This window comes from Chroicocephalus ridibundus, chromosome 2, assembly GCF_963924245.1.
Source record: "Chroicocephalus ridibundus chromosome 2, bChrRid1.1, whole genome shotgun sequence".
NCBI classification, from domain to species: Eukaryota; Metazoa; Chordata; class Aves; order Charadriiformes; family Laridae; genus Chroicocephalus; species Chroicocephalus ridibundus.
In genome coordinates, this window is record NC_086285.1 from 24,063,150 (window position 1) to 24,073,832 (window position 10,683).

The 10,683-nt window shown below is 43.0% G+C and overlaps 1 protein-coding gene across 1 annotated transcript in view; it reads right to left on the reverse strand.

The window, feature by feature from the left end:
- OLAH (oleoyl-ACP hydrolase) overlaps positions 1 to 10,683 on the reverse strand; it is a 32,595-nt gene that overhangs the window by 21,793 nt on the left and 119 nt on the right. The gene's annotated exons all lie outside the window — the stretch shown is intronic.

Below are 10,683 nucleotides of genomic sequence, written 5' to 3' on the forward strand. Positions count from 1 at the left end.
GAAGACGTAGAAAGGTTAAGGAGCACTGGGGAGTCTGAGAAAGAGATAGACTGGTGGAACCATGCTCTGCCCTCCCTGAGACAGAAACGGGAACAGCCACCAGAAACAAACCAAGATCAAATGGATCCTGTACCCTCCTGCCACCAGGCTGAAGGCAGTGGCTTAAAGGAAAGGAGTGAATGGAGGCAAGTCCACGCTCAGGGGTGTAGGCGAACCCCCTCTTTGCCCACCTCACCTTCCCAGGTCCCTCTGTACAACATGTATGAGGCTCTGGATGTGGAATGCCAGTCAATGGATGATGTGGATGATGGTACATCTACACCAGAGGTGTTGCCAGGGTTAGAAAGTCCTACACACCATATCATGACCACCTCCATGAGGAAGAAAAGACAGGTTATAGTTCTAGGTGACTCCCTTCTAAGGGGAACAGAGGGTCCAGTACTCTGAACAGACTCTCCTCTTAGGGAAGTCTGCTGGGGCCCACATTAATGACATCACTTCCTAGCCTAGTATGGCCCTCGGACTATTACCCATTAATGTTCTTCCCTATGGGCGGTGATGAAGCCTCAACACATAGTCCAAGGGTGACCAAAAGAGAACTTCAGGGCATTGGAAGATGGTTGATAAGGGAATCTGGAGCAAAGGTTATTTTTTCCTCTCTCCTTCCAGTTGAAGGCAGCAACAATGGACGAAACAGACGGACACAGTCTATTAATACATGTCTCCATGGGTGGTGTCACCACCACAATTTTGGATTTTTCGATAATGGGATGGCCTAGATGCCAACAGGCTTGCTGGCACCTGATGGGATTCACCTTTCTCAAAAGGAGAAAAGGGTCTGCTCACGAGCTAGTGGGGCTCATTGACAGGGCTTGAAACTAGACTTGAAGGGGGTGGGGGATCATAGAATCATAGAACAGTTTAGGTTGGAAGGGACCTTTAAAGGTCATCTAGTCCAGCACCCCTGCAATGAGCAGGGACATCTTCAACTAGATCATGTTGCTCAGAGCCCCGTCCAACCTGACCTTGAATGTTTCCAAGGATGGGGCATTTGGGCCTGCCTGTCCAGAAAGTAAAGGCTTATTGGTAGATAAGTGATAATGGCTCATGCGTTTTGATTCCAGTTTGTCCTCGGGAATAATTGGTGAGGTTTTTAAGAGATACGGGAGCGCAAATTTCAATAAGATGCCAAGAAGCTGAGCATGTGGTCCAGACAGCAAAGAGTTAAAACTACCAGTGTGAACAGAGCGACTGTTGTGTGCGGGACTGCCAAGGTCAATTTATGGCTCCTGGGCAAGAAACGCTTATCACCTACTTGCTTTGCAATTAAAGATCATCATGAAAATATTTTAGGTTTTGATGTTTTAAACAGCTGAACCTGGTGCCTGCCGAATGGCAGTGTGTGTTCCTTCAGCTCAAACATTGACCCCAACCCCAACAGACAGCGGGTGGCTGCAGTGCGGGTGTTCCACGCAGCCCCACACTCCCTGATTCAAAGACCATCAACGTACTGCAATGTCCGATTTCTGCTGCATCACGAAATGGAATTTCTGAAGTCATAGCTGATTTGGAGAAATGACAAATTATCTCCAGAACCCACTTCCCATATAACTCATCTGTCTGTGCCATTCAGAAACCAGGTGGAAGGTGGCATTTAACAGTTGATGATTGGCACCTAAATGCTAATATATGGATGGTGGCGCTAGATGTAGGTTCTTTATGGTTCCCTTGAAGGAGGAGGATAAAGAGAAGTTTGCTTTCACTTGGGAGGGAATACAATGTACCTTTAACAGACTCCCACAGGGATACAAACATTTACCCACTATTGCTCATGCCGCACTTGCTGAACTTTTACAGACAGTCTCAATCCCCCAAAATGTGCAACTGTACCAATATATAGATGATACTCTGATTGGAGGAACTTCACCTGAGATAGTGGGGCAAGTGGCAGCAGCAGCGTGGCAAACACTAAATAAAGCAGAAATTGAAATTCCACATGGAAAATATCAGGGACCACGTAGAGAAGTAAAATGTTTAGGTACTTGTTGGATAGTGGGCAGTGCTGTGATTCCTCCAGATACCTTAAGAAAAATGCAAGAGCTGTGAATGCCCCAATCAAGGAAGAAACTAATGGGAACTTTAGTATATTGGAAGAAGCACATGCCTGGATTTTCTATCATTTCCCGTCCATTATACTCAGTCTTGCAGAAAAGGCAAATCCTGTGAGTGGAAATTAGAACCTAACAAGACAGTAAAAACTCTAATAGAAGAACTAAAAACGTATCAGTCATGGGACCAGTGCATCCCCACAACCCAATTATAGCCAAATGGGGTTTAGCAGAACATGCTGCTTACTGTAACCTGTTCCAAACTGGCTCAGATGAGGCCAAAAAGCCCTTTACTGCTTAGGTCAACTGCATTTAAAGAAACAGAACAACGACACTGTGAATGGGAAAAGGGACATTTATCTTTAGTTCGAGCAGTTAAAAAATGTAGAGAAAATACATCAGGGACAACCTGTACAAACTAGAGGACCATTTAATTTACTAGAAGCAATCCTTAAGGGGACTGCTTCCCTACAAGGAGTTGCACAAAACCCCACTATCAGAAAAGGGTATGCCTACCTAACAGGAGTTGCAGAAAATATGCAATTAACTGAAGGACACAGTAAGGTCTCCAAATTGCAGATGCCCATAAACACAGACCCTTTAGCATTACAACAACCTTCAACCTTCACCCATTCTGGATGCACTGCCCCTCACTGAGGGTGGACCAACAGAAAACATTTAGTTTATGTATGCATCAGCAAAAATGATAAACAGTAAATGGCAATATAAGGCCATTGCATTAGATATTACCACCAGCAAACAAGTAATAGAAATAAGTGTACAATGGATTTTTCTTTCTTTGTAACAGGGTAAGCTGTTCAAATTTTCCCTGCTGAAACAAGTCTCTATTTTCTCTTGCAGCATCCCGCAGGATGGCAAACAGAAATGTGTTCACGTTACTCTCCCAAGCCCTAACAATGCTGCTTACACCCACTGCGGTCTTCTCTATTAGCATTGGGAACTAACCAATGGCTCTTATCAGATACCCTGCCTTAGTGGGAAAGAATTAATGAAAGGGACCACCAGTTGATTGTGGATGCACTTGGTGCAGCCCAAAATAATGTTTCTCTAGCTCTTAGTTGTATCCAAGCTCAGCTGTGGATGCAATATACAGTAGTGGCAATTATACGAGAAAGTGAAGAGGGCACCTTACCCACTGAAATCTGAAATGTAATTTAGGATAATGTAACTGAATTTGAAAGGGAATTCCAATCCTGTGGTATTTAGGAAATTTTACTTATGACCTCATCAACAATAAGGCTACAGCTTTTGTGCTAACAATACACAATGCTTCAGTATACGCCATGTACCCAATCATTGCGCTAGGGTTAAATCACAATGGACTTATACTGTATCTGTTAGAACACATAGTGTGGGCCCAACGAAACAGAAACAAATGGCAGAATAGTTATGCTAATGTATGCGTTGTACAGGAACAACAAGGATTTATTTGTGAGAGTAACACCATCAAAGTCCAAGACGTTTGCCTTGACACTGAACAAAATGTTTCTCATTTTGAAATACATCCCAATGAAACCCCTGAAACTGTACTTGTATATATTGGAAAGGGACATGTTTGTATGAGAACACTTTGTGATTTTGCATTCATAGATAACATTACTGGAGATACAAGTAATCACTCAAATATTTGTGTTTGTAACTTCAGTAAAGTTATGGGATGTGACTTCCATTATTCAGCGCCTAGTACGTCTTACCAATTGCTACAATCTAATTATACACTGAGTCAAGATTTATTGTCTATCCCCATCGGCACGAATCTTACATTGGTGAAGAAACTACTACAACACAATAACCTGTATCAGCTGCTAGAATGAGTCCAAAACAATGGACACAAAACTCTAATCACCATTCAGCATGATACAGAAGAGATACACTGTGCCTTGGAAAGAGTGAAGAAAGATGGAGAACACCATTGGTGGGAAACTCTTCTTGGATGGTCACTGACAGCACCAGGAATTTTTAATCTCATGCTTCACCCAATTGTGATTTTACTAACTCTAACATTAATGTGTCTATTGTTTATAATCATATTATATATAAAGGTTTGATACATAATAAAACAAATAACCCAACTCCAACCATCCAAAACATACAAGCTAATACATCGCAAATAGCAACACCTCACTATCTACTCACTGTGGAACTGTAAGCGCATAAATTATCAATGTACTGTTGTGAAAGAATAAGGGGTAGTAGTTTTAAACTAAAAGAGGGGAGGATTTAGATTAGATAGAAGGAAGAAACTTTTTGCAATGAGGGTGGTGAAACACTGGAACAGGTTGCCCAGAGAGGCGGTAGATGCCCCATCCCTGGAAACATTCAAGGTCAGGTTGGACGGGGCTCTGAGCAATCTGGTCTAGTTGAAGATGTCCCTGCTCATTGCAGGATGGGGGTGGACTAGATGACCTTTAAAGGTCCCTTCCAACTCAAACTATTCTATGGTTCTATGATTTGTATGAATAAAGGTAAAGAAGTCTGTATTTCCTCCTACAGAGATAGGGAGTCTGATACAACTTTATTTTGCTGAATAGAGGATAATTTACAGAAAAAGGAACAGGAAAGGGTATCAAGGCTCAGCACACAGTGTCCAGAGGGACTTCCAGCTGGCAATCACAGTGGGTAGGATGCTTATGAAGTCCAAAGCTAATAGAAGTAGTAAGGCAGATATTGCTGCAATAGTTGTCACAAATCTAATCTAACTCTGTTGCAAAATGTGTGGGGAAGGCAAGTATGGGGAGCAGATTAACTGCAAGGTTCAGAGAGTAACCTAGGACAAAGCTGTAATTGAGATGCATATTTGTTGTCAGCTTTGTTTGATCTTGCTGATGATGAAAGAGACAATCCTGCCCTTCCCAGCTTCTTGGAGCATAAAATTCTATCCCAGTCTTTTTGTCAACACTAGCAACTACATAGCTATGTGGTAGGAGCACATTGTTTATTAAGCTGAAAACTAATACTTATGCTGAAGGCTAGTTTTCACCTACATCAGTCAGCTGATCCCATACAGTCTCACCATCATCCTGTTGATAACGAAAGGGTCCTTTCATTACCTTTTTGCAAGCTTTGACCCACTTAAACCAGTTGGAAAGGTGCATGCTGAGATTTACATTCAAACCTTGGGGTTGTTTATGTGGGGACTCTCCCCTCTTTCTCTGTGCTGTTTATGGGGACTCATCTGTGCTAACATAATGAAGTAATTTGCCCTTAAGAATTATTTTACAAATCTTACTTAAACAAAAAACCTGTAGAGTCTGTCTTACTGGTTTGAAAGACACATTGAAAGACAACTGCGTCCAGCTCTGGGGGTCCCAACATAAGAAGGACATGGACCTGTTGGAGTGGGTCCAGAGGAGGGCCATGAAGATGATCACAGGGCTGGAGCACCTCTCCTATGAAAACAGACTGAGAGTTGGGATTGTTCAGCCTGGAGAAGAGAAGGTTCTGGGGACACCTTATAGCAGCCTTCCAGTACCTAAATGGGGCCTACAGGAAGGATGGAGAGGGACTCTGTATCAGGGAGTGGAGTGATAGGATGAGGGGTAACAGGTTTAAACTGAAAGAGGGTAGATTTAGATTAGATATTAGGAAGAAATTTACTCTGAGGGTGGTGAGGCACTGGAACAGGTTGCCCAGAGAAGCTGTGGATGCCCCATCCCTGGAAGTGTTCAAGGCCAGGCTGGATGGGGCTTTGAGCAGCCTGGTCTAGTGGGAGGTGTCCCTGCCCATGGCAGGGGGGTTGGAACTAGATTACCTTTAAGGTCCCTTCCAACGCAAACCATTCTATGATTCTATGATTCAGCTGATCTAATTTTCATACAGGAAAAAAAAATATAAGCCACACACAAGAAATAATTATTGCATAAATAATCGTCTGCATACATTCAGCAGAATCTGGATTTATTTCAAATCTAAGCATATCTGGTTAGAGAAATGTCATTTTTTTTCTTTGTCTTTTCTTTTTTACAAGACAGCAGTTAAAAAAAAATAGATTATTTCTTAAGTGCCTTTATCTTTCCACTACTTCCATCTATTTGCCTTATACCTAATATCTGACTTAGACCCTATCAAAATGAAGTAAGGATATATAAGAATTCCTCCGCATAATTAAGATTTTTGTAAAGTTTTCAGGAGAAACAAGTTTTTATTTTATTACCTATAAATTTTAAATTAGATATGTGATCTGATTAATTAATGGCAGAGAAAATCTGCTTGAGAGTGTTCAGAGTCAAAAAGAATGTTTCTTTGTTGAACTGTTGGCAAAGATATGGCTCTGTGTGAGAAAAAAACAACCACTGAAATATTCCCTGGGGGAGAGCACATTCTTTTACTCTCTTCACATTTAGAATAAGCTGAAAATAAAATGCTAGTTTTATAAAGAGCTGTATAAAACATTAAAAGGACAATCAGATAAATGACAGAGTAATTTAGGTTGAAAGGGACCTCTAGAGATCATATAGTCAAAGCCCTGCCTCATTGAGTTTTGTGTAAAGAAACACTGAGTGCTTGCAGCTGTTTTGATATTTCCCAAATGAACATATATTCTATAGAGCAATGAGTCTTTGTGAACTGCAGGAGTGTGGTCTTTGCCAGCTGGGCAGTCCAGGACCAGAGAGGCTTCTCAGATATCTGGGCACTTGTAAATCTAACATACTAGACACATCCCATTCACGCTTCCGTGGCTTAACTTGCCTACAGGTTCTGGAAGCCAGGCAAAAAGCAACCCTATCCCTAGACAGCTGTCTACTCACTGAATTTAGGTTTAAGGTAGTCCACTCACCAGCCCAATATGCGCAGAAGTGAACTAGGGAGCCTGGGAGTCAAACGATCCACTTCTCGGGTAGGTATGGAGTCTGCTATTAAAGCCGCTGGATTGCTTGCAGCCAGGCAGGCATATGAGACACCTGTCTGGGAACATGGAAGCCTTAACAAGTCAGGGTATCGACAACTTGATATCTGCAAACCTGCAATAACAGAGCTGGCAGGCTGTAAGACAGGCAATGTCATTCTCTACCAATTTTATCTTCACAACAAAAATGCAGTTTGTGCAGCCTATGGACACCAGCACGTCTCAGCAACCTCAACATTGTGATCCACTTGGAATTTTGTCTTTCTGCAGCTGTATCAGTACCTTACACATTACTGCATCACACTGCATCACACACAATTGTTCACATTCACCATTCACATCATCATTCATAAATGCAAAAAAGTATATTTTCAAGGATGGGTACTTAGGCTTTTTGGAAAATAATAGGGTCATAAAGAGGTGTCCAGTTAGAGAGAAAGCACATCTGTAACATGCATCATAATATTCATTACAGTTTTTTTAGGACTATGGACTCATATCCCTGAAAGTTTTCCTACTCAGGGAAAAGCAATGATGTGATCTTGCATTTAGGAGACAGCAAAATGAATAAACCACAGGAAAAAACTCTGCAGGAAACCATGTCTCAGTAGCTCCCGAGTTCAGGAAAATACTGGTCTTTGCTTCTTGAAAAATAAAGACTAAGGTATAATGACAAAGGTCATTATACCTGGACACTATAAAGTAATGGAGAAAATATGGAGTCTACTCAACTTTTTCCTCCATTGGTCATATTTTTCCCAGCAATGTATCACTCATGGCTACATTGTTAGCAGACTATGCTCCAAATAGGTTAATATCACTGCTAACATCTAAAAGCTGCTGCTGAAAAAAAAAATTGAAAATATATATATGTGTGTGTGTGTGTCTTTACCAAGTAAAATTCTGTTCTCCAGAAGGCTGTCTACCCATCCCTTTGCTTGGGGTGGACTTGAAAAAAAAATGTAGGAAATTACAGAGAAACTTATTTGTGGAAGACTTGCAGCTGATGTGCTCACAGCATCAGTAATGCAAAATTACTGAAATAAATATTAAAGTCACACAACACACATTCCCAGTTTTACTACCTGGACCTTCCAGGGTGTTGAAACTGCAAATATAAAGGCCACGTGGATGCTTCAAAGGTGAACATGACAAGGAGCAAGATAACCTCTCTTCCTTTCCTACTGTTTCTGCTGTCGGCCTAGTTCTGCTATGGCACAGATGCATAACCTTTGCTCAGATTTTTGAGGAAATTGGTAAGCTGAGAGAAAGAGCTATGAGGAAGTCCGCATAGCACAGAGCCGTGAAATGTAAGAAGGGTAAAATCAAAGATAAAGGTAAAGACTGCTGAGATGGGGCCAGGCAGCAGCTCAAGGATCAAGAGGAAGGGCATCAAACTGGAAAGATGATAACATCTCAAGGGCAACAATGAGGAGGAAGATTGCATCATCAAGCACCTGCTACAGGGATGAGTGAAAACTGAACCTTTTCCATCTGACTAGCAAAGCCTCTATAGGTGGTTAACATACTAATACTAATTAGTAGGTCATTAATCCCGGCTATCTTTTGTGCATGTTAACCAAAAAGTAACTGCTTTACATATAACTGCGTATAGCAAAAACTGGCTAAACAAAGTGGCCCAGAGAAGGAGAGATAGTGAGATAGGTAACGAGAAGCCATTTCAGCAGCAAAGGTATGTAGCATCAGGGAAGCAACGAGAAGGCGCCACTGCTGCCGGTGGAAAGAGCAAATAAGTCAAGGAACAAAACCCTGTACACATAAACCGGGAGTGATAATGCAGTATAGCGATGCTGACATTTTGCTCCGAGCACGTCACAGAAAATATTTTAAAATTGATGCCAAGGCCAGGAAGAAAGTGAAGAAAGGAGACGAGGGGATCCCTATTATGCCATCTTCCGTCCTTAATCTTCCTGCTCTAATAATGTACAGAGGTAGATAATAATCTTTCTTTTTTGGAACAGCAGAAGAGTAGGATTAATTCATCAGGTGAACAGTTTATTTTATCTACTTTGCTTTCACAGTGCCTATGCTAGGTGTGCTCCTGTGCAAGTACAATGGTGAAGAACAATGCAAAAAAACCCCCCAAAACTTCCTAGTTCCATCTCTACAGTCTGAACAGGGCATTAGAATATCTTGGTGTTATCTAAAATGTGTGGATAGAAAATTTTTGGCTAAGCCCCAACTTAGCCAGAGCAATTCCCATAGCTACAACTAAAGACTTTGAAGCAACATTTAAAAAAAATGCCATTTGTGATACAGAATATGAAATAGTAGTGTTTCTGATTTCCCAGTTATCAAGGTTTCAGCAGCAAGAATAATAGAAAGATTGTAGGATTGCAAGTTTGATAGTGTTTTCTACCACATGCTGAATTTGCTACACTCATTCAAAGCTAGACTTACAGCTCTGAACTGAAAGCTGAACAAAACCTTAAAATCACTTAGAAGTAGCAACTATTACTACAAAGCCCTTGTTAAACTGCATTATTTTTTTTTTGAAGAATCATATTATAACTTTGTTCCTTTGCACAGGCTACTAATTAGATTTTTGGATGAAGACGTGATTGCCCTTGATTTTAATCTCTGAGCTACCTTTGGACCTACCTGGGAACAGCGAGAAGGATCAAGCAAATGTTTAGTATTAAAAACCATGTGACGGGAACCTTGGATGAAAGCGAGGGCCACAGGGAGCTGAAGTCTACAGTCCCCACAAGGGAAGAGGGAGCCACAGGAGGCTGTGGTCCTCATACAGCCTATAGTAGCAAAGACAACTGGATCCCCATAGGGATGGAAGCGAGTAGTAGGGTCTGGAATTTGGTCAGGGTTATACAGGGTTTCTGTAGAGGTCCAGAGTCTCTGCCTGGAGGCAGTGATGGCAGGCATCGAGCTACATCCTTAGCCTGATCCAAACCTTCTACCTCATGTAGACTCTTGCATAATGCAGACAGCCTGACACGCACCTCATTCTCCTGCCCTGATACTACACTCATTCAAAGCTAGACTTACGTCACATCAAACTGCTCGTAGTACTACTTCAAGGCCTACCTGAGCTGCCAGACTTTCGTCAGGAACTCCTCAGGGCTTGGGAGCTCTTCAGTGCAGCCAGATCCCCCAGCGACAGTGGTAGAGGGGGAAATCTCTGGGCTGAGCCATAGCTCTCCATCACACATCACCCAGGTATACAGGCAGGTGGCAGAGACCCCTTCGGCGTGCACAAGGGCAGTACTGGCAGGTGTCTCTGTCAGCAGAGACCTCATTAACCATGGCAGGTGGGGCTGGGTCGGCCTCAGGTGTCTTTCCCACTGCAAGTGGTGTTTCCCCATGTGGTGAAGCGTTTGCTCCAGGAGGTGAGGACTGCTCCAAGCCCTGGTCTCACTGGATTGTGGGTGGGTTGTGCTTCCCCGACTCGTGTGGGGCTGCAAGCACACTCCACAAGCCTCCCTGCCACACACAGAAACCTACCGGTCTGGCCACGGAAACGTCCTTGCAGACCCCTGAGCTCCTCCCCACCTGCAAAGCAGGAGGGCCACTTACCCCCGGGCCAGGAGCCCCCCAGGGCTCGTAGATGGGCTCAGGCTCACTGCGGATGCCGCCGGGGCTACAAGCACAGCCCGCGGGGGACATCAGCTGGCGAGAGGCCCTACCGTGGTAGGGCACACACCGGGACAGCCCTCCGCACCGCCCCGGCTG